The sequence below is a fragment of the Rana temporaria genome, chromosome 4 (genome assembly GCF_905171775.1).
Source record: "Rana temporaria chromosome 4, aRanTem1.1, whole genome shotgun sequence".
NCBI classification, from domain to species: Eukaryota; Metazoa; Chordata; class Amphibia; order Anura; family Ranidae; genus Rana; species Rana temporaria.
Window position 1 is genome coordinate 192760087 of NC_053492.1, and position 25496 is coordinate 192785582.

Sequence of the window (25496 nt, forward strand, 5' to 3'; positions counted from 1 at the left end):
CTGCAGGAGTGGGGTGGAACGGTGGAAGGAACGGTGGAGGGGAGAGGGGAGGGTGGAGGAAGGGTGGAGGGAAGACTGGAAAGTTATTCTCTGGCTTCTATCTGATCGTCCAGAAAACGTAGGTGTTTGAAGTACCACAGCTTGGGTACATGAACTTTGTCTGCTGCTGCTCCTGATCTCATCGAAGCGCAGACCTTTTTATACTGCTTCTTATACGAATTCCTCAGGTTATTTATTTTGCTGTTTATCATGGTGTAATCAGCCTCTGGGATCCATGTCTGCATATAAATGGCTAATTGCTCAATTGTTGCCCTTCTTACAACACTGTTGTGATACTGGTTGTTCTTTATCTCCCAGAGGTTGTGCAGTTCCCTATACTTGTCGATGAACCTCATCAGGATCTCTGGCTCTCTCAATTTATCCATAATAATTGCTAGAAAATCAAACAAAAGACATATAAACACTAGGTCAGCTTAAATTGTCCCTAATCTTTTCACAATCTAGACCTGTAAACACAGTGCCCAGATTCACAAAGGAGATACGACGGCGTATCTCCAGATACGCCATCGTATTTCTGAGTCTGAGCCGTTGTATCTATGCGCCTGATTCATATAATCAGTTACGCATAGATTTCTATTAGATCCGACCGGCGTAAGTCTCTTACGCCGTCGGATCTTAACCTGCATATTTACGTTGGGCGCTAGGTGCGTGTACGCTGATTTACGCCTAGAATATGTAAATCAGCTAGATACGCGAATTCACGAACGTACGCCCGGCCGACGCAGTACAGATACGCCGTTTACGTTAGGCTTTTCACGGCGTAAAGTTTACCCCTGATATATGGTGGCGTACATGCGGCGTACCAATGTTAAGTATGGACGTCGTTCCCGCGTCGAATTTTGAAAATTTTACGTTGTTTGCGTAAGTCGTCCGTGAATGGGCCTGGATTGTAATTTGCGTTCACGTCGAAAACCAATGCGTCCTTGCGGTGTACTTTGGAGCAATGCACATTGGGATATTCCATGGACGGCGCATGAAAAACGTCAATCACGTCGGGTCATGGTTAATTTAAATAACACACGCCCACCTCTTCACAATTTGAATTAGGCGGGCTTACGCCGGCCTATTTACGCTACGCCGCCGCAACTTTCTTTTGAGAATACGGCACTTGCCTGTAAAAGTTGCGGAGGCGTAACGTAAATAGGATACGTTACGCCCGCACAAAGATACGCCATTCTACATGAATCCGGGCCAGTGTGTACTGCTGCCACTAATGCCCAGCTCTGCACCATTGTTGTGTAATGATGATTGACCTGCAGACCCTGTGTTTACATCTAATAAATAACCGGCATTCATATGCAAGTAATGAGAGCATTCATGAAGGCACCATTCATGTGTATATCATGCCCCTCTGCATTGATGAGATGATACACTGTTTAATCACCTCTGTCCAACAATGGTTTCAGAATGTCTGGCCTCAGGCCCAAGGTTCGAAAGATAGGAAACTGAATGTCTGCGCAGAAAATTGTGCGGTATGCAGCAGCAAAATACAATGGAGTTAAGTTTATATTCCGCCATGTGTATGGCTGTCAGGAACAGGCAGAACAGGCTGGCCATTATCCCAAAGACATTCTCGACAACCCTCTGGGCTCTGGCCAGCCGGTAATTAAAAACCCTCCTCTCTGGGGTGAGGGCTCTCTGGGGAAACGGCCTCATCAGGTGTGGTCCCAGCCCAAAAGCTTCATCCGCGACAAACACAAACAGCAGTTCCCTCCACATTATCTTCATCCGTGGCGTGCCAGGCCACCAGTCTGGGAGACATTGGGCAAACTCTGTTTGAGTGAATACTCCGCCATCTGACATCCGGCCATTCTTCCCCACGTCCACATACATGAATTCGTACTGTGACGACACCACGCCATCAACACAACACTATTAAAACCTTATAGTTATAATAGTATGTCCCCGAATGGGGTGTTGGCACTATGCAGGTGTGTTTCCCAACAATTGCCCCTCCGCAGTTAGGGAAGTCCCACCGCTGGGCAAAATGGGATACCACAGTCTGCCATTCCTGTGGCGTAGAAGGAAACTGTGGAGTCAAACAAAAAAAATAGTTATTTTGCACATAAACATTGCAATCAGATCACAAAAAGACATCCTTGTCCAACATCAGTATAACATTTATTGAGTGAGTATTTCAAGCCAAAAATAAAATAGGCCCATTTATCAAACTCCTAACCCCTCTGATGGCCCATTAAACTTTTATGGGGGGGGGGATTCTAGCTGAGTTTGGGCCTTGAAAAAGAAAAACCTCTAGCACTCTGCCTAAATGGAATGAGGAGAAACAATGACCATTGGGACACATTTTAAGGGGGGGGCACGAACTACAATGGAGCAGACAAAAACAAGTTTCAAACAGACTAGGCTAGGTGTGTTTGGGCCAAGGATAGCATGCTGGAGATTTTAGTTGAAGGGAAATATGCATGTAGGCCAAAAAGGAGCATTAAAGCTTACAGCATGCATGGGGGACAATGGGACATTCACAGCATATTACAATCTTGGTAATTAGGGAAGGATGAAAGAAATACAATACATTAGCATACATTAAATACATAGATTGTGATGTTAAAGGAGAAAACTTACCTTAAAGGGTCACTAAAGGAAAACATTTTTTTTGCTGAAATGACTGTCTACAGGGTATAGAGACATAAAAGTTAACTGATTCCTTTTTAAAAATGATTAAAAATAGATATAAAATCAATCATATAACTGTGCCTGCAGTTTCACTTTCGTTTTTAAACTGGTTTCATGTTTCTGTGAAGTAGAGAGAGACACAGAACAAAAACAAACAAATCCAGGGCAGTGTTTTGTTTTTAAAATGAATCTGATTGGTTCTGAGGAGTTTAGACTCACAGCTTGGACCACAGTGAAAAGCTGCCATGAGATTTTTCATAAGGAGCCAGACAAGCAGGAAGTGTGGAATCACAGCAGAATTACAGCAACTTCAAAGCAAAAACGAACAATGAGGACATGAAACCAGGACTGCAGTAAGGTAAAGGAAGCTATTTAGCTAAAAAAATATTTTCCTTTAGTGATCCTTTAAGATAGTCCTTCTGCATTACTTGGATGATGGGCAGAACTCATCTCAGGGATGATGATCCCAAGCCGCCTGGGGGGGGAGATGGCCTGTCGAGAACTTGAGGTCTTGCAGGCTTCTCCCAGTCGCCAGTACCTCAACGTGGCAATGAGCCTCTGCTCGGCAGTGATGGCTTGGCGCATCACAGTGTCCTGCCTCGTGATATAGGGGGACAACATATCCATCAGACAGTGAAAAAACGGGGTCCGTCATTCGGGAGAAAGTTCCTGAAATCATCAGGGTTATTCTCCTGGATTTCCAATTCTTGGCCCATTAACTCCTCCTCGCCCTGTTCACGGCACATATCGGGTAACATACGAAAAGCCTATACGCAGCAGGAACCCGAGATTGAGAACGTACTTCCAACATGGCTTCAAACCGGTCGGCTGGTCAGAACGAACTTTAAACAGAAACGCACCTAGAACAGCAAGACCTATAAAGAACGACCTTAAAAACGGAAAACGAGCGGACAGGAACGCACTGCAAAACAGATACGACCTGACTGCAAGCACTGAAAGACAGATACGAACCACAAGCACGAACTGAACACCAGAAAACGATCTGAAAAGCACGGAGACTGAAAAGCGTGAATCGCCTCTAACAAAACTTTTACTAACACGCGGTAACACTAAATCAGCAAAAGCAGCCCCAAGGTGGCTCCATTGGATTTGAACTCCCCCTTTTAGTGCCGTCGTACGTGGTGTACGTCACCGCGTTCTGACACAATTGTTTTTTTAACCGATGGTGTGTAGGCACGACTGATGAAAGTCAGCTTCATCGGATATCTGATGAAAAAATCCATCAGACCGTTTTCATTCGGGTGAACCGATCGTGTGTACGTGGCATAATGCTCTACAAACATGCTGTGGTGGTCCATAGCTACTTTTGGAGTGTTGGTGAAACTCTGGCACAAATAGGAGGCAGCCATTGACATAAAAGGTAATAAGCATCATCAAAGATAGGGGTCAATTAACAGATCGTGATTCAATGTACAACTGTTGAAATTGATTTGTACCACTATCTATTTTTTCAATAAAAGTTTGTAACAAAAAAAAAAAAAATAGGAGGCAGCCAAACACCCACAGTTGTTAGTGATAGAACATTGGTATTTGCTAGGCCAACACATCAGTTGCTTGCACAAGTCAATATTTTCCAGAGATCTTCCTGAATGCTCACATATGTATTGTATCCCGACAGCTGCTCTTTGTGGCAGCCTGGTTGCATGAATTGCCTATTCAAGAAAAGCTGATTTTTTTTATCTCTGAAACACTGGTTTCCTTTAAAGCCTAAGTGTAGTCAAAACATTAACTATGAATGCAGGGGGTGGGCCTTTTAATCATTATCCCACCCTCCATGCATAGGTCCTGTTTCATAAAAGCTGTAGAAATGGCTTCTATAAATGGTGGAGCGCAAAAGACAGCCCCCTTAGTTGCTCCAGTAGATTATGGTGGGGGTGGGCGTTGATGGAAGATTATTTTCAAGGAATCCAGGAGCTAGCAGCATGGGGGGACACAGCACATTATTAGTAAGTCATATTTCTTGTGGTTAAATTTAGGTGGGGGTGCTCGTGCACAACCAATTGTGAATACTAGTTGTGGTCTAATAACATAATAATATTAATTAATAATGGTATCTATATAAACAAACACCAGCCTAAGTAGATAAGTAGTAATAATGGAACAATAATCTATTAAACACTGAGGTAGTGATGGGGTATTAAGCCCATGAGTGAGTGCAAATATACTCTGAAAACACTAGAGCAACTTCATGTGTTAAACAAATGTTAAGTGACTCAAGAAAAGTGCCAATGCATAGACAATAATAGGAAATGCTACAAAGAAAGTCATTGTAATAATTGCTAGTGCGTAAAACAGTCCTTGAAATGGTTTCTGTAATCATCCTGTGAGACAGAATCCAATAGTAACCAAGAGATCCACCTTCACCGACTGTGAATTAACACCCAGAGGTGCTCAAAGTAAAGATGGCAGCTTACCAAAAGTTGTTGACCCCTTTTATTTAAAAAGAGGTCAAATGCTGTTTAAAGCAAGATAAACCTTGCTGCATGGTTAGAGATGATGATACTGGACTGACCCTAGTTCCTGAAGGCTCCGATGAGATATAAAAAAATTAAGAAGGTACCACAATAGTGTCATCCCATTTTATTAATAAAAACAAAAACATAAAAAGCAAAATAGCTGCCTTACTTAGGGGGTGCCACAGACCCGGCACTGAGGCTGTATGCATAATCATGTATGGCTGGACGTCCCAATACAGTGTAGACTGGCGGTGCGTTCCACCTCTAACAGTGGTGAGCCAGCGGCAGGGATGGACTGGCCATAGGGACTACAGGGAGTTTCCCGGTGGCCGATGGCTCAGTGGCCATTTTTTAAAACAGAGATGCTGCTTGGAGGACTTTTTTTAACGCCCTGGCAGCGCCCCAGTGTGAAAGCACTCAGGCTTTCACACTGGGACCGCAGCGGAAGCATTTTTCAGTCGCTTTTACAGGCACTATTTTTAGCCCAAAAGCGCCTAAAAAGCGCCTGTAAAAAGGGGTCCTACACTCACCCCCTCTCTTTTTTACACTCACCTCTTTTTCTTAATCACCCCCCCTCTCACCCCCTTTCCCTCAACCCTCCCTCTCTCTCATTCCCCTCTCTCACCCTCTCATGATATTACAATAATGGATGTAGGGACCTTTTGGTGGGCGTGATTTTACGGGGGGTGGGGCAGCTTTTTATTGAATTAAATTGGGCCGGTCTGAATGAAGTCCAGGGCCAAATTTTTGTCCCAGTCCAAGCCTGGCCAGCGGGACCGGAAGTGACGTCTGTGCATGACCAAGTACCGCCTCCTTGTATCCCTTGTGCTGAGTCATGTTTTTTTTTTATTTGACTAACTTAGACTTTAAAAGCAGCTGTTTTTCCTCTTTCAAGAAGCAATTGACAGCATGGGTAGCTAAAGAGGAAGGTAAAAACAGTCTTCAAGTTTAGCAACAGTGCTATAAACGAATCAATAGTATGTTTTTAATTCGCCTGCGTATAGTTCAATTTGAACCTTTTCCCGACTGTAGGACGTCATACTGTAGCTGCAGGCGTCATCCCGGTATCTATCTTTTCAGCTGGTGGTTGCCTTTTTTGTAAAAGCCATCCTGGCAGCTTATTAGCTGCTAGATTGCTTTTACAGGTAGTGGGATGGAATGTCCCCCTCCCGACGCCCAACAACGCCTCTCCGGGCTCTCCTGTATGTGCGGGAAGTCAAGATCCTGTCTGCAGTGGCGCTGGGTTACCATGAGTTGTCCATGGACCGGATGGTCCTGCCAATCTCTATGATCCTGGGAGGTTGGAAGCAAAGTCCATTATGTCACGTCTGGCCCTGGCAGTTGTAAACACTGACATTTTCCCCCTTGAAAGGCAGAGATCAATGTTTTATTTCCTTATCTCATGCTTTCCAGAGTAGAGGAGATATGTGGGGTCTTACTGACCCCAGATGTCCTTCATTAAAGAGGGCCTTATTCCCATAATGAATGTTTACATTTCTTGTAATAGGAATAAAAGCGCAAACATTTTTTTTTTAAAGGGACAGTGTAAAAAAAAAGTAAATACATAGTAATACATTTTTTTTCAATGTGCCCCCGTCCCCTTGTGCTCTTACATGAAGTAAACACATACGTAAGGACACACCCACATATGTAAACGGCGTTCGCACCACACACGTGAGTTATAGCCATAAAAATAACTTAGCGAGAGCAAGAATTCTAGCATTACACCCTCCTTAGTAACTCTAAACTGGTAACCTGTAACATTTTTTTGTGCCAGCTATAGAGATTTTTAAATACCATAGTTTGGCGCCGTTTCACGAGTGTGAGCAATTTTAAAGCGTGACATGTTAAGTATCTATTTACTTGGCGTAACGTCATCTTTTATATTTTACCAAAAAGTTGTGTTATATATTGTTCTTTTTTGCATTAAAATTCATTAAAGTGTATTTTTTCCCAAAAAATTGTGTTGTGACAACAGTCATTTTATTCTCTAGAGTCTCTGCTAAAAAAAATAAAAAATAAATAAAATCATTTACCCTCACTGTCAGTTCCAGGGACAACGGTTATTAGGACCCAAGGTGTCCTTGCCTTCAATGAAGGAAAAGGAACAAACTGCGGTTTAACCTGATATAACTTTATTAGAAGAATTAGTAGAAAAATGTGTTATCATTGAAAGGAAAGCAGGAAATTGCCATGGTAAAAACTGACAACGTTGTCACTTAAAAACACATGCCCATGTGCTCAGTCATACCTAAAATCATCCACACGTGTCAATCACCTCAAGTTATTTAGTGTGACTTAACATATGATGCTTACGTACGTTAGGCAAGGTGAGTTCTGGGAAACACTTGGTAGCACAGACACACAGGGCCAAATTCTCAAAAGAGATACGCAGACTTAACTGCGTTCAGCCTGCGGTATCCCTGTGCCTAACTTTGGAAACGATTCTCAAAAGGCTTTTTCCAAAGCTTAGGCAGTAAATCTGACATGTGTAGACACTTACACGGTCAGATTTTAGGATGCAGTACCGCATCCGCCACTGGGGGCATTTCTCATTGAAATCCAGCTTTGCGTATGCAAATGAGGACTTTAAGCAGATTTTCAAAGCATTTCAGCACTTTGATTTCTGCCTAAGTTCCGAATTTGCCGGCGCAAAATTAGGGCTGGTTTTACCAATGTGGAAAGTTAGCCAAACCTTGTAAAAGGCCCATTCCAGCGACGGCATTTGGTATGCATTCCTGAGGGAGAAACTCCACTGCAATTTTTAAATTCAAAACCGGCATGGGTTTCCCCCCCAGGAGCATACCAGGCCCTTAGGTCTGGTATGGTTGTAAGGAGACCCCCCCACGCCGAAAAATTGACGTAGGGGGTCCCCCTACAATCCATACCAGACCCGTATCCAAAGCACGCTACCCGGCCGGTCAGGAATGGGAGTGGGGACGATCGAGCGTCCCCCCCCCTCCTGAGCCGTGCCAGGCCGCATGCCCCTCAACATGGGGGGGTTGGGTGCTCTGGGGCAGGGGGGCGCACTGCAGGCCCCCCCACCTCAGAGCCCCCTGTCCCCATGTTGATGAGGCCAGGACCTCTTCCCCGACAACCCTTGCCATTGGTTGTCGGGGTTGCGGGAGGGGACTTATCGGAATCTGGGAGTCCCCTTTAATAAGGGGGCCCCCAGATACCGGCCCCACACCTAAGTGAATGGATATGGGGTTACATCGTACCCCTATCCATTCACCTGGATGCAAAAAGTAAAATGTAGTAACACACAACACAAGGCTTTTTTAAAATAATTTATTATTCTGCTCCGGATGCCCCCCCTGTCTTCGTTATTAGCTCAATTACCAGGGGGGGCTTCTTCTTCCACTCTCCGGGGGTCTTCCCCGCTCTCCGGGGTCTTCCGCTCTCCGGGGGTCTTCTCCGCTCTCCGGGGGGGCTTCTCCGCTCTCCGGGGGCTTCTTCCATCTTCTCCCCTCTTCCGCTGTTGACCTCGGCGAACCCCGGTTCTTCTGCAGCTCTCCGGTGCCTTTTCTTCAGCGCTGGCTGCCTGCTATGTTGTGTGTTAGCTCGATTTCAAACAGGCAGCCGGCGCGGTCTTCTGTGGCGTCAGGGTCTTTCTGTCTTCTCCCCTCTTTCTCCGATGTTGCCTCGTCGCCTGTTGTCGCTGTAATGATGGAAGCGCGCCTTGCATCCCATTTATATGGCATCACCGTCCCATCATGCTCCGGCTGGTACCCACGTGGTGGGTGCCTACCCACGTGCACCCACCACGTGGGTACCTACCGGAGCATGATGGGACGGTGATGCCTATATAAATGTGATGCAAGGCGCGCTTCCATCATTACAGCGACTACAGGCGACGAGGCAACACGGAAGAGGGGAGAAGACCAGAAGACCCTGACGTCACAGAAGACCGCGCCGGCTGCCTGTTTGAAATCGAGCTAACCACACAAACATAGCAGGCAGCCAGCTCTGAAGGAAGAAGGCACCGGAGAGCTGCAGAAGAACCGGGGTTCGCCGGTCACAGCGGAAGAGGGGAGAAGATGGAAGAAGCCCCCCGGAGTCCGGAGGAGAAGCCCCCCCCGGAGAGCGGAGAAGACCCCCGGAGAGCGGAAGACCCCCGGAGAGCGGAAGACCCCCGGAGAGTGGAAGAAGAAGCCCCCCCCCTGTAATTGAGCTAATAACGAAGACAGGGGGGCATCCGGAGCAGAATAATAAATTATTTTAAAAAGCCTTGTGTTGTGTGTTTACTACATTTTTCTTTTTGCCTCCAGGTGAATGGATAGGGGTACGATGTACCCCATATCCATTCACGTAGGGTGGGGGGCCGGTATCTGGGGGCCCCCCTTATTAAAGGGGCACTCCCAGATTCCGATAAGTCCCCTCCCGCAAGACCCCCGACAACCAATGGCAAGGGTTTGTCGGGAAGAGGTCCTGTCCTCATCAACATGGGGACAGGGTGCTCTGAGGTGGGGGGGCCCGCATGTGCGCCCCCCTGCCCCAGAGCACCCAACCCCCCCATGTTGAGGGCATGCGGCTGGCACGGCTCAGGAGGGGGGGGACGCTCGATCGTCCCCACTCCCATTCCTGACCGGCCGGGTAGCGTGCTTTGGATACGGGCTGGTATGGATTGTAGGGGGACCCCCTACGTCAATTTTTCGGCGTGGGGGGGTCTCCTTACAACCCATACCAGACATAAGGCTAGTATGCTCCTGGGGGGGGAACCCATGCCGATTTTTTCTTTGAAAATTGGCATGGAGTTCTCCCTCTCAGGAATGCATGCTGAGCGACGCTGACATTTTTTTTTAAAATTATTTGTTTTCCCGGGCGTCTTTTTTTTCACCCGTCGCAAACTTTAGTGTCCCGTCGAAATTCTCAAAGCCGACCGGCGTTAATTACGTTCGCGCGCTGCACGTCGGGAAAAATGATGTCACACGCATGCGCAGTACGGCCGGCGCGGGATGCGCGCCTCATTTAAATTTTAAACGCCCCCAGGAGAGGAGGACCGCCTTACGACGGCGGCACTTAAGTTCACAGCGTGTAATTTCTACCTAAGTGCTTTGACGATCAGGCACTTAGGTAGAAATTTTAAGTCAGTGTAACTTAACTGCTGAAATTTAAGTTACGCAGACTTTTTGAGAATTTGGCCCACAGTGCTTAACCATGGACCTCCAGACTCCCTATATGCCTATAGAGCTGCGGCATTAGGTATTTACAGTGTGAAAAAAGGCATAATCATCACAGACAAATAAATGCAATTTTGGCTGGAAGGTATCCCTGCTAGTAAAGGCCCCTTACACACGATCTGACTTTTTGACAACAAACTTCATAATGAGCAGGTTTTTCAAAAATCTGACTGTGTGTACGCTCCTGAAACCGTACCAGGCCACATGCCCTCAACATGAGGAGGATGTGGGCGGGGCTTATCGGAATCTGGAAGCCCCCTTTAACAAAGGGGGCCTCAAGATCCTGGCCCCCCATGTGAATTGGTAACGGGGTACATTGTACCCCTACCATTTCACAAAAAAAGTGTCAAAATGTTAAAAACCACAGGAGACGGCTTAGGACAAGTCCTTTTTAAAAATAAAAAATGAAAAAAAAAAAAAAAAGATTCCAACAATGTAATCTCAAGCGACAAGGAGAAAAAAAAAAGCCCCGCCGCTACGAACGATACCGCCTCCATAGGTGGCGCCCGGCCGAATGAAGCTCTCCCGCCATGACAGCTCTTTTATAGCTGAGGAAACCTGCGTTGTGCCTGAGGGGGTGGGGTCACCCGTACATGTCACTGGGTAACCCCGGCCTTTCTCCTTGCGTCAGAGGGGGCAGGGTCATTTGCACACATGATGGGTGGCCCTGCCCTCAGCTTTAAAAGAGCTGTCACGGCGGGAGAACGTTATTCGGCCAGGCGCCTCCTATGGAGGTGGTATCGTTCGTAGCGGTGGGGCTTTTTTCCCCTCCGTATCGCTTGAGACTGGATTACATCGTTGGAATCTTTTTTTTTAAATAAAGGACTTTCCCCAAGCTGTTTCTTTGTGGTTTTTAAAATTTTGACACTTTTTTTTGTGAAATGGTAGGGGTACAATGTACCCCTTACCAATTTACATACAGGGGGCGTGATCTGGAGTTTCCCTTTGTTAAAGGGGGCTTCCAGATTCCGATAAGCCCCCCACCTGCAGACCCCCACAACCACCGGGCAAGGGTTGTGGGGATGAGGCCCTTGTCCCCATCAACATGGGGACATCCTCCTCATGTTGAGGACATGTGGCCTGGTACGGTTCAGGAGGGGGGCGCTCTCTCATACCCCCTCTTTGCCTGCAGCCTGCCAGGTTGCATGCTCGGATAAGGGTCTGGTATGGATTTTTGGGGGGAACCCCACGCCTTTTTTTCCTCTTAAAATCCATACCAGACCTGAAGGGTCATTTATTTAAAAATAATTGGTGCAGGGTTCCCCTTAATATCCCTACCACACCTGAAGGGCCTGATATGGAATTTGGGGGGTCTGGTAATGGACTAAGGGGGAACCCATGCTGTTTTTCTTTTCAATTACTTTTATCCGTATTGCGGGGACCCGACAATTCATTAAAGTAGTTTTAAATTCCTTTTTTCCTTTAGAAATGTCATTTTGTGCAGGGACTTTTCTAAGCATGGGAAACATGCACTACTTAACAGGCATACTATAGACACCCCCCAGGTACGAAATTTAAAGGAATATTTCACTTTTTTTTTTTCACTTTAGACATTATTAAAATCAGTGCTCCCGAAAAAACTGCAGTTTTAAAAAAAAAATTGTCCCCTGGGGCAGGACCCAGGTCCCCAAACACTTTTTATGACAACAACTTGCATATTAGCCTTTAAAATTAACATGATTTTTCATGTTCTTGTCCCATAGACTTTAACAGTGTTCACGTGTTCAAACAAATGTTTTGCCTGTTCGCATGTTCTGCTGCGAACCGAACCGGGGGTGTACAGCTCATCCCTAGCACTTGACATAACTCTAAGTCCTACCTAACTAAAAAAAGTTATTTGTACGGCCTGACCTTACATACATATGTGGGTGCTCTGTGGAAAATGTATTTATTATTAGAAAATTGCATTTTTTAAATCATTCTCTTTTAGTTTACCAAATGCAGAATGTTAATATGTATAATTTCCTTTTAAGCAGTTTAAACAATACAAATTTATAAAAAAATTACTTATCACAGCTAATCACAACAAAAGACACTGAATGAACCAATTTCATTCAGTAAAATGGTTGCTTATACCAATGAAATTTACTGGTATAAGCAATCATAATGTGCGAAATTAGATTGTGTATATATATATATATATATATATATATATATATACATACTGTATGGCCCGGATTCACAGACACTGGTGCATATTTATGCCGCCATAGCGTATCTCCTTTACGCTACGCCGACGCAGCGCAGAGAGGCAAGCACTGGATTCACAAAGCACTTCCTCCCTGGGTTTCTCAGGCGTAAGTTGGCTTAAGTGGAAGTGGGTGTGAGCCATGCTAATGACCTTATGCAAATGATGGGCCGAGCCAGACAGATACGATTCGCCAACTGCGCATGCGCCGTACCGTGGACGCATCCCAGTGCGCATGCTCACAATCACGTCGGAACTACTCCCTAAGATACGCCGGATCACTGCCTACGGCGTGAACGTAACCTACGCCTAGTCATATTCACGTCCTACGTAAACTACGTAAAATACGTCGACTTATGTTCCCCTTGCATGGATGCTGCTGAGTTACACCTCCTTTATGGGGCATAAATTTGCGCCGGACGTATGAATTTACGCGCACTGCGTCGGATGGACGTACGTTCCTGAATCGGCGTATCTCCCTCATTTGCATATGTGAATAGAAAATCAATGGGAGCGCCAAATATGTCCAGAGTAAATATGCGCCCACTCTACCCCGGTGTAGGCAAGTTACGTCGGTCGGATGAAGCCTATTTTCAGGCGTATCTAGTTTTCTGGGCACGGCGCACAGATACGACGGTGCATATTTGCACTTACGCGGCGTATCTCGAGATACGTCGGCGCAAGTGCTTTGTGAATCCGGGCGTATATGTTTCAAGCAGCATATAATTTTTTCAACAGGATCTTGGGCTAGCTTGTCCTAAGATAAAAACAATATAAGAACAGAATGATGTGAAATCTTATCTGAATACAGTACTACAGTAAACACCATTACCAAAAACAGTTAAAGTGGCGGCAATGTTGTTTTAATACATTTATTCTTTTAGCATTATGGCTTACTGCAGTCCTGCTCATTTTAATTAGGAGAGGTTAAGCATTAAGTCTGACTAGCTTAGAAATTGACAGAAATAAAATGCAAAGCAGAGAGCAAACTCTAACTGGACAGTTAATTGTAGAGGCTTGTTCTGTAATTATTTTTGCTGTTTTGGTTATCTTCATTCGGCAGCGACTGGTCCGACTCAAATGTAAAAACACCATGATTATTCCTTCTGAACAAATAATGATGAATGTTATTTTGCTGTGTGCCGTACCATAATTACATCTATATTCACTCTGAGGGCCTATTTCCATGACAAATTATGCCCTTGTGGTGGACCAATTGTGTACAATTTTACAGCAAAAGATGTGGCATAGCTCAGTGGGACAACAATTAGAGCCGTGGACTTTTGACGGTTGGAGCTTGGGGATGAATGAAGTGAGAAAATAACTCTGACTTTTTATGATAATTTCCAAAGGAGATGAAAATTATTTTCTTTTGCTTGGAATCAAGATGCATAGCAAGAAGGAAAATCAGCTTGTAAAGATCTGAGAACAGATTTTGTGCTGAAATCAAAAAGTGTGCTTTTAAATATTTTATATGGAACAGACTTATAGATTTTTTCACACGGTAATAATGAATTCTAAGGGAAAGAGTTCTAAAACAGCGAATGTAACATTCACTGCACATCTGTCACACTCTGTCAACATTTGTTAACATCTGTAATTTACTTTTTTTCAGTGTGGACTGGCCAATACTGTACTGTTCACCCAGGGGAACTTACTAAAACTGAAGTAGACAGAATCTGAGCCATTGTGCACAGCAACCAATCAGCTTCTAGCTTTCATTTTCAAGGCTTAACTAAAGTTTAAAGGAACACTAAAAGTTCGTTTTTTATTAGATCAATTGATTGCTGTAAGCTAGAGCATTTAAATATCACTTACCTCGTTTTTCCTTTTGACCTCCAAAATACAGTAATCCAGGTTTGAAAATGCCATTTCCTGTCACTCCTCTTCTTGCTTTCCAACAGCATCTGAGCCGTTTTGCATGGTGGAAAGCAGAATGTGCTCACCCCCTCCCTATGACTACAGCCCTGCATGAAGATGCTCTCTTATCCCTCACAGGCATGGAGGCGAAGCCTAATGGGAACCGTAGTTCCCATTAGGCCGTGATGTAGCAAGAATGAATGCGCACCGCAAACCAGGAAGTCAGTGAGAATAACGATTCAGGAGTGCTGGAGGTGAATAAAACAGCTTGATTTCAACAGGTATCAAACTAGTTATAATGCAAAACATTACTTTTTACTTTATCAGCTACTGTCAGACTTTAATTTAAGAGGAAAATATTTTTGTCTTTACAACCCCTTAAAGGTAGAAGCTGATTGGTTACTATACACAGCTTCTGTCTACTCCAGTTTTACTAAATTGCCCTCGTCCTGTTTTAATACAATGGATGTCACATTCTCAACATATTGTCCAAAAACATGTCCATAGTAGGTTTGGGTTGACAAAGAGTTCTGCCTGAACAGTAGGTGTATTAGATTTACTGAACAGGTGAGCTAAATGGCCAGATTTCATCTAAAGAAATTATTCATTTAGTGATGAAATTACTGTAGTGGAGTCCTTCCTTATCCACCTTGTCCAGCAGTGGGTGCAAGCTCCTTTGAAGCAGAGGTCCACCTACCACTTCAAAAAAAAAAGTAAGCCAGCAGCTGCACATACTGCAGCTACTGACTTTTAATAATAGGACACTAACCTGTCCAGGAGTCCAGTGATGTCGGCACCCGCAGCTGATGTTTACATTGCGGGTAAGGGAACCCGGCAGTGTAGCCTTACGGCTTCACCCTGGGAATAGGGTTGCCACCTTTCCTCAAGCCAAACCCGAACACTTTAGTGGCGCACAACATTTTTTTTGTTAGTATATGCTAAAAGATTGTAAAATACAAGACCTGGGACACTTGGTTACCTCAAGGAGAACAGTAATGGGTAGCGCAGTAGATGTGGCCTGAATTGTGAGTGTTATGCATGGAATACAGAGGTCAGGGGTATTTACCGTGCAAAATGCAGGGGACAGGAGTGTAGAATGCATAGTATGAGTCATGAGTATGTAGCACTCACCCCCGAAGAGGCCGCTGGTTGATTTTTGGGATCGGCCTGCTAAGTTACCCTGGCGGTGTCTAGGGGTGCAATTGTGAGAACAGCAGTAGCGAGCGAAGGTCCAGACAGCCAATAAAAGGGTTTTCAATGCTTTATTGCCCAGGCCAAACACGGCCAACATCAACACGTATTAGGAAGGTCAAGGTTGATGAAGGAAAAAGAAGAGAACCTTGCGGTATCAGGCCTGGATGTTTAATGGAGCAATCGATACAGCTCTGTATAGTACCAATTGTAGTAACTCGTCGCCACTCTGCTCGGAGTGGGTAAAGTGCCCCCGGACAGACCCCTATAACAGGCCTGGCAGCCGAAGCGTCACTCTGAACTAGCTGGGAGGAACGAGTCTCTCTCAAAGACCCGGCTCTAGGGCCTCTGCCACAGGCCAGTTTTAATAAAGGACTTAGGTGAATAAAGAGAGCGAATCCTCCCAGTTGACATTTCCTATATGGTCCCCCTGGATGACGGCAAGCATACCTGTCAGTGGTCTGGATGCCCGATCCCAGACTGGGATCCTCTCAACAAGTCATGGGACCCAGTGGAAGACTGGGGTCCCTTTTCTCCTCAGGATGAGGGTCGATGCAGCTGTCAGCTTTGGCCAGGTGGGCCGCGCTGGCGGGGTCCATGGATGCACGTACCCTGAAGGTGGATACTGCACCTGGAACAGGGACCCTGCGAAGACTTTTAACACATGACCCCTGTCACAGATATACTCTCCCCCAGCATGCCCCGTGAGGGAAAACTCCTCCAATTGGCTGCTGGGGAAAACTTGCTCTGCCAGAACCCCTCTGGTGCCAACTGCCGGCAAGGTATTGCACCCCTTGACCACAGACTGACCCAGTGGACATTTCTGGGATGACAGAAATCCCAAATTTAGACAAAACACGAATGGGAGCAAAGTAACTCTCCCATTCCCACTAACTTTAGCGTAGCGCCCATGCTGAAAGCAAGGGGACGCTACAAGTATAAAACAAAAGGGGTACCGCAGTCAGGGGTGTGTAACACAGTGTAGGGGTAAGAAGAGCGCAAAAGTTCCCCCCGCAAGCAATACCCTCCTCCATGTTACCCTTTTATCAAATATCCCAAATCCCTATCCAGCAAAAATAAAAAAGCCAGCACTAATCTTTATGCTCACTCTCCACCCCACCAACAAAAATTATTTCTCCCCCTCCCAGAACAATTCCCCCCTCAAAACAAATCCTCTTTCCCCTTCCTCAGCACAAGTCCTTCTCCACTATCCCCAAAATCCCCAGTCCTAGCCCCCCTTCTTCCCCATCCAAGCACTTATCCCTGCCCCCCTCAATTCCCCCTCTTAATAGAAATCCTCTTTCCCAACCAGTACAAATCCTTCTACCCCCAAAAATCCTCTGCCCCCACCAAATCCTACCTCCCAGCATAGCCTCCCATTCCAGTAGAACACCCCCCCCCCCTCCAACAAAAAAATCTCTTGTAGTATAAATCTCTCTCCTCCACCCCATTCCCCCACCAAAAAAAAAATCACTTCTAGCACAAACCTCTCCCTTAAAAAAACCCTTCCCAGCACAAATATCCTTCCACCATACAAATCCCTATCCCAGCACAGCTCCTCATCCCAGCAAAAATAAATCACACCAATAACCCCCCCCCCCAAGCATAAATCCTCCTCCCAGTACAAATTCTCTCCCCCAAATCCCCCCTTCTAGCACACATGCTCCCCCATCTGGAACAATTCCTCCCCCCCTTGTCCTCTCCAGCGCAAATCCTCTTTACTCCAAGCCCCTCCTACACAAGGTCCTCTCCCCTCAGTTCCCCCACACCATATCTTCCCCCACCTAAATCCCCCCTGCCAGTACAAAAGTTTCCCCCACAAACACAAATCCTTTCCCCCCTTCTAATCAAAGCCTCCATACCGTCCCAGTTTTAATGGGCCTTTCCTGAGATTTGAACAAAATCCCAGCATCCCATGAATACGGGCTAAGTCCTAGAGCCCAGTGCTGGAACAAGTTCTGGCACTAGGCTCCACTAACTTGCCAAGCAGGAGCTAGTGTGGGCAATCAGGGCAAATGTCCTCCATCTCTTGGGGTTCCAGATGCCATGTGAGAAGTTGGATATGTGCTGGGGGGGAATATCTGGGAGGGAGAGGGCTAGTGCTGTAAGAGGGTTGGATATGTGCTGGGGGGAGAGGGCTAGTGCTGGAAGGGGGGGTTGTTGGATATGTGCGGGGGGCTAGTACTTGAAGGGGAGGCTAGTGCTGGAAGGGGGAGGGTTTGGAAATGTGCTGGAGGGAGAGAGAACTAGTTCTGGAAGGGGGGAGAGGGGCTAGTGCTGGAAGGGGGGGTTGGAAATGTGCTGGGGGGAGAGGGGGCTAGTGCTGGAAGGGGAGGGGTGTTGGAAATGTGCTGGGGGAAAGGGGGGATAGTGCTGGGAGGGGGGTTGGAAATCTGCTGGGGGGGATAGGGGGGGCTAGTGATGGAAAGGGGAGGGTGGTTGTAAATGTGCTGGGGGGAGAGGGGGCTAGTGCTGGAAGGGGAGGGGTCTTGGAAATGTGCTGGGGGGAGAGGGGGGCTAGTGCTGGAAGGGGAGGGGTGTTGAAAATGTGATTGGGAGAGGGGGGCTAATGCTGGAAGGGGAGGGGTGTTGGAAATGTGCTGGGGGGAGAGGGGGGCTAGTGCTGGAAGGGGAGGGGTGTTGGAAATATGCTGGGAGAGAGGAGGGCTAGTGCTGGAGGGGGGTTGGAAATGTTCTGGGGGGAGAGGGGGGCTAGTGCTGGGAGGGGAGGGGGGTTGGAAATGTGCTGGGGGAGAGGGGGCTAGTGCTGGAAGAGGAGGGGGGCTAGTGCTGGAAGGGGGGGTTAAAATTGTGCGGGGGGAGAGGGGGCTAGTGCTGGAAGGGGGGGTTGTTGGATATGTGTGGGGGGCTAGTGCTTGAAGGGGAGGCTAGTGCTGGTAGGGGGAGGGTTTGGAAATGTGCTGGAGGGAGAGAGAGCTAGTGCTGGAAGGGGGGAGAGGGGGCTAGTGCTGGAAGGGGGGGTTGGAAATGTGCTGGGGGGAGAGGGGGCTAATGCTGGATGGGGAGGGGTGTTGGAAATGTGCTGGGGGAAAGGGGGGCTAGTGCTGGAAGGGGTGGGGGGTTGGAAATGTGCTGGGGGGATAGGGGGGCTAGTGCTGGAAGGGGAGGGGTGCACTAGAAAGTGCACTATGGACAGCACTTTCCTGACACTTTCCTTGCAGAACCCTTGCCCTCAGAATCAGTTCCATTTGTTGCCAGGATCCTCACAGTTGTCTAGCAAGATATGGTACTAGTTAGAATCTGCAACATCAAAACTCTTTCACTCCTCCTGTTCCCTGGCACAGCGATGGCAGGACTGGCCCTAATCAGAGATGTGATTTCTCCCAAGGTGAGACACATAGTGCTCTGAGAGTTCCATGATCTTTGCTGCATGGCAAGAGTGAATATACAGTGGTCACCATCACCAGAAACAAATCAAGAATGGGCATGAAAGCAATAACTATCATTCCTATACCTGACCACAGTTTGTCTATTTGCTAAATGTTTAGAGGTGACCATGACCTGGGCTTTAGCAATTAGATAGAACATGAGATATTCATCAGAGAGATCCCGACTATCTAGGAGAAATATCAAAGCATTACATCTGCACCTCTACCAAGAAGTCAAGCAAATACTAGACAGAAGATCAAAGAGAATAACATAAAGGCCCGGTACACACGAGCAAACATGTACGATGAAACCGGTCCGTCTGTCCGTTTTCACCGTACATGCCTGCCAGAGGGCTTCTGAACGATGGTTGTACTAACCATCGTACAGAAGTCCGCGCGTAAACAATACGCGGGCGTGTCCGCGTCGTCGCCGCGACGATGACGCGGAGACGTGGGCGGGCCTGCCATTTAAAGGCTTCCACGCATGCGTCGAAGTCATTCGACGCTTGCGAGGGACGGCGGGCGCTCGGACATGTACGGTAGGTCTGTACTGACGACCGTACATGTCGAGCGGGCAGGATTCCAGCGGACGTTTTAAAACCGTCCAGGAATATTTGCCCGCTGGGAAAAGGCCCGGCGGGCAAATGTTTGCTGGAATTCGGCCCGCTCGCGCCTATACACGACCGAACATGTATGCTGAAACTGGCCCGCGGACCAGTTTCAGCATACATGTTTGGTCGTGTGTATGGGGCCAAAGAGGAAGGATAGCACACTCTGCGTTTGTGTGGACTACAGGCATATGAATGCTGTTACACAGGAAGGTTGCTTATAATTTTTCATGGATCACTGAAACCCTTGCAGCCCTAAATTAGGCCAAATTTTTCCCTACACTTGATCTCTCCAAGGGGTATTGACACATCCTTGATGCCAATATCTACTGACTAAGGTTTCAATTTCATTACTCCCATGGGGTGCTGCCAGTTCGAAAGGATGCCCTTTTGGGCTGAACAGTGAACCTGCTGCATTCCAGAGGAGGATGAAATACTGTATTGAGAACATGAATTTGTATAGTATCCCATTTTTTTAGACAATTTAATGGTGCCAAAATCGAGGTCCATCTTGCACCTTTAGATGTGTTATCCCGGCTGCAACAATATTGGCTGAAGCTAGAACCGCAAAAAGTGCAATGTATTCAGGCATGAAATTGAGCTCCTAGTGCAGGTCATCTTCAGGCAAAGTGTGTTCAACAATCCCAAAAATTAAATGTCATACAGTAATCGATCCCCCCCCCCCCCCCACAGCTGTGACCAAAATCAAAACTGTTCCTGGGTTGGCAGGGTTTTAGCAGTTTTTTTATCAACACTATGCCTATCACTCTGTGCTCCCATATGGGTAGACCAGAAGTGGGACTGTGCAAGAGTAGAATAGAAATTCGAATAAATGAAGGCATTTAACTCCTTGAAGCCATGGATGATGTTGGCTTCCGTGCCGGCCTTTGCTGAATTCTCCTTTTAATTCCAGCTTAGAACCGATGCTAGCAGTCAATCCAAGGAAATGGAGACATTACTTAGCTGAGGTGGTCTGAAAGTATAACCATACATACATTCCTTGATAAGCCATTGACCCTATCATGTTATGTTTGGGCGCATTCTTGTGGGCCAATGAACCTATGCCCTCAGAAAAATTTGAACACACTCTGACTTTCTGGAGTGGAAACTATGCCCGTCTGAAGCCCAAATTTGTTACAAAGACACGGTTGAAACAAGAGGAGTTGGAAGGGTCAGACTTTGACTTTCATCCTGGGGAAAAAGTTCTAATCTAATGTAAAGGTGGACAACAGCAAGGAGAACACTATTTGAAAAAGCCCCTGGATTTGTTCAATAACAGGTTTAGGTAGGTGCTAGGAGTAGGATTTTTGTAATAGCTGTCAGGCAGGTAAATGCAGGCAGGCCTAAGCTGCATGCTAGGCCTGCTTGTTTTTGATCTGGAGGGCAGGGAGTGGTTAGTGTAGCAGTGGGTGTGACCACCTGTACATTCAGTCCTTGGGCGCCTCCCCTGCTTCCAGGGAGAATGTGCTGGAAGAGGGGCAGGGCTGGGGCCTGGAGTTACAGCGAGCTCATGTGTGGAGCCCTGACCAATCCCCAATTGGTATTGGCAGGGGGCAGGCCTCTCTTATAAGGTCCAGCCCACTGGAGGGGAGTTGTCGGCTGGGAGAAGTAGAGAATGGAGTGCTAGATCGCAAGCAGGAGGCCCATCCCCATCTGGGGGGGCACGTGCCGAGGAGCCGGGAGCTGGGAGGGAGCCTTACCCATACACGATCATGGAGCAGGTGTCCCAGAACAAAGGGGCTGGAGAAGCAATTGGAACACATGTCCAGTTAAGTTCTTTACCATGGACCCAGGGCAGGAGAAGGTCAGTGGGTGAGCCATAGTGGATATCTGGAGGAGGCATGCCAGGGGAGCTGGGTGAGAGGCCAGAGGAGAGACTGTGGGGTTTTGTGTCAAATCGATGGGGCCCGTGGGCGCAGGATTTGCAAGTTGGGCTAGCTGGAATCAGTAGTTCACCAACTAATGCAAACTGCTAATCTAATAGGCTGCAAGAAGGGGTATTGCAGGCCCCTGGCCTACTAATAAGCCAGCAAGTTCATCAAGTTTTAGCAAGTTCAGCAGTTCAGTCAGCATCTGGGATTATTCAGAGTGATCCCTGCTGTAATAGGAAGATGATGGGGCGGAAAGTCTAACTTGTTACAGTGAAGGTTTTGTGCAGGAGGAGAGAAGTCCTGGGAGTAACAGTCTACAAGAGTTGATGCAGAGGAGGAGCAACGGTCTGCATGGGTGTTATGCAGGGGAAGTGACTGTAAATTTTAGGATCCATCAATTCCTTACAGCTCAATTCATTCAATAAAATCTTAAGTATGATGACAAAGTACCGGTATTTGTTCTTTGGGCAACTCATATCCCCTTTCCCCAACCACGTTATATACCCCAAATAAACAAAAACAAAACAAAGCAAAATGACTGTTCATTGTCTCTGAGAGTGATACATGGAGGTCTGGCAGCAGGGTGATATGGTGGACGTTAGTAACTAGTAGCAACCATCCGCTATACAGGCCATTCCAGGCGTGCCAGCCTAAGATATGCAGAGGAAAGGATCCAAGAAAAACTAAGATGCCTATATCATAAACCCTCAAACCCTCACATAAAAACCCATATGGGGGTCCAATGAACACCCAGCTTCCACCTGTGGGGTCCTCTGAACTAGTGTTGAGCAGAATATGCCATATTCGATTTCGCGATATATCTCGAATATATATTCGAATATTCGAGATATATTTGCTAAATTCGAATATTCGTGATATTTTATCGAAAGTAAATGATTGCGATTTTTCGCTATTGCGAATGCGAAAATAATTGCGATTTTTTGATAACTGCGGTAGGAGCACTCTGATTGGCTCAGAATATTCGTGATATTTTATCGAAATATCGCAACATGCGAATGCGATATTTATTGCGCAATTTCGAGAAATGCTGGAGGAGCGCTCTGATTGGCTCAGAATATTCGTGATATTTTATCGAAATATCGCAACATGCGAATGCGATATTTATTGCGCAATTTCGAGAAATGCTGTAGGAGCACTCTGATTGGCTCAGAATATTCGTGATATTTTACAATACAAAATAATTGCGAATATTCGGCAAATGTGGAAGGAGCACTCTGATTGGCTCAGAATATTCGTGATATTTACAATACAAAATAATTGCGAATATTCGGCAAATGCGGAAGGAGCACTCTGATTGGCTCAGAATATTCTTGATATTTTACAATACAAAATAATTGCGAATATTCGGCAAATGCGGAAGGAGCACTCTGATTGGCTCAGAATATTCTTGATATTTTACAATAGAAAATAAAAAGTGTTTTGCATTGGTGGTGATTCTTTACTCTATCCATCTGTCCACAGCCGTTTGTCAATCAAACACCTTAAAGATTGAACACGTTCATGCTGCATGCTTTGGACTTTTTTTCACTTCACATATCAAAGACATTTTTATGAAGATTATTTTTCTATTATTGGGACTATATTTCTTTATATATTTGTTTCACTGTGTATTTCACAAGTTATTTGCGCTTGCTTATTTTATAATTTGCCCACATGTCTTGTCACTAGACATATTTTTTATTCTTGTAGAGCGACTCCATTTTCTGTCTTGTATTAATTTATGTTGTATAACATTTTTTGAGTTGCTGCTGTATTCTCCCCTTTTTTAAGGTATGCGCAATTTTTTCCTTCTTACAAAAAAAATAATATCAAACATACAAATATTTCATAACATACACATACACAAAGCCCCCCCCTTTTGCATCAGAGACAATCAGAGTTCTCCTACCACAGTTATCGAAAATTCGCAATCATTTTCGCATTCGCAATAGCGAAAAATCGCAATTTTTTTTTTTTCAATTTGGCAACATAATAGGATCGCCTCAGCTTAGCTACTCGGCCCAGGGTCTCTAATCATACCAGCAATGCTTTTAGACGTCGATAGGATGTGATCTGTTTTAAAAAATCAAATTGAAAAAATGCGAATATTCGGAATTGCGAATATTCACCGCGAAATTCGAAATATAGCGCGATTTCTCGAATATGCTATATTCGAGTCGAATATTCGCAATGCGAATATTCGTGAGCAACACTACTCTGAACCATCATCCTGCCTGAAGACAGAGATTCACCAGCTCTTTTCCTGGAACATGGTATTGAGACTCAACCCCTGAGTCTTTAGCATACAGCTTCTACAGAAGACACAGCTACCATGGGAAACACATCCCTAGATGTGTTAAACTGATTGAGTCACAGAGACACTGGGCCGGATTCATGTAGCTCAGCGGATCTTTAGATCCGCTAGATCTACCTGGTCTACGATCTGCCGGTGCAATTTAGCGAGGCTAGTGCATGATTCATAAAGCACTTACCTCGCAAATTGCACTGTTGGATCGTAACTCCCCCCGGCGGAATGCAAATTCCGCGGCTAGGGGGAGTGTACAATTTAAATTAGGCACGTTCCCGTGCCGATTTAACTGCGCATGCGCCGCCAGCGAAAAAGCCCAGTGCGCATGCTCCAAATGACGTCGCTAGGACGTCATTGTTAGCGGCGGGTACGTCAATTGCGGCCATCGGGATTCCCGATCGACTTACGCAAACGACCTAAAAATTTTGAATCTCGGCGCGGGAACGGCGGCCATACTTAACATTAGCTACCCCTCATATAGCAGGAGTAGCTCTCCGCCGGAAAAAGCCGAACGCAAACGACGTTGAAAAAGAGCAACGGGCGGGCGGGCGTACGGACGTGAATCGGCGGTTCTCCTCATTTGCATATGCGACGTGTAAAACAAAGCGACGACACCTAGCGGCCGGCGGGAGATTACAGCCTAAGATTCGACTGGTGTAAGTCACTTACACCAGTCGGATCTAAGGGAGATCTATGCGGAACTGATTCTTATGAATCAGCCGCATAGCTCCGACCGTGGGATCTCACAGATCTGACCGTCGGGTCTCACAGATACGACGGCGGATCAGGAGATCCGCCGGCGTATCTATTGATGAATCTGGCCCAGTGTGGTGGAGTGTCCATTTGTGCAACTTTCATATTCATTATTCTGCGGTATATGCATATTTTATCACTCTGAACCTGTTTTTCCTGAATTTTACATCTGTTAAATAAACTGCAACTGAAATTTACTCTCTGTCTGGTTATTTGCTGTTTTTTTGCTGATTACCTATTCTGTGAAAGCTTCAGTTGTGTTTAGTTGAATTCTCATGCTCCATATAATGATGTCCGCTACAACATATCTTGCCCCTAGCTCTCTAGACTTATTTGTTTTTGAGAATAGCACCACAAGGTATAATTTGCAAGTACATCGCTATTGTCATACATGTAGGTGCTTCTGCAATGACTGACTTCTGGAGGTCACTGAACAAGTCAGCCCTATGCTGCTATTAGTTAACAAGAGCACAGAAGCTGCCTGATAAGACTCACTTTATATGCGTTTCAAAGGTTCAACATCAAGATTTATCATTTTAAGGAACAGGCTACAGGCTATTGTCTACTTTCATACCCCATCTATTATGACAAGTTTTTGTTTGTCGTTCATCATTCAGATGATGCCAAAAAAGCAGTAGAGAAATAAAAATCGAAATTCTATGTCAATATGACCACACATGTGCTGTAGATGTAATAATGTTACTGTTGTGCTGTTAAAATACACCTGTTACAAACCTGGGTCACTCAAATTTAGCTGGCGAGAAACTGCGCTAGCAGAGGTTGTTTTCAGTAGAAATTAAAGTAAAAGTCAAATAAAAAGAAGGCAAATTAACACATTTTCAGACTTTTTCTATAAAAATTAAGCCTGTTATCTCTGCCCCTCCCACTTTCAGAGCTTCCTCGTTGATCTGTGAGGGTTCCCATCACATTTATGGACCAATAGGTTTGGCACAACTGCCAACATTTTCTATCTT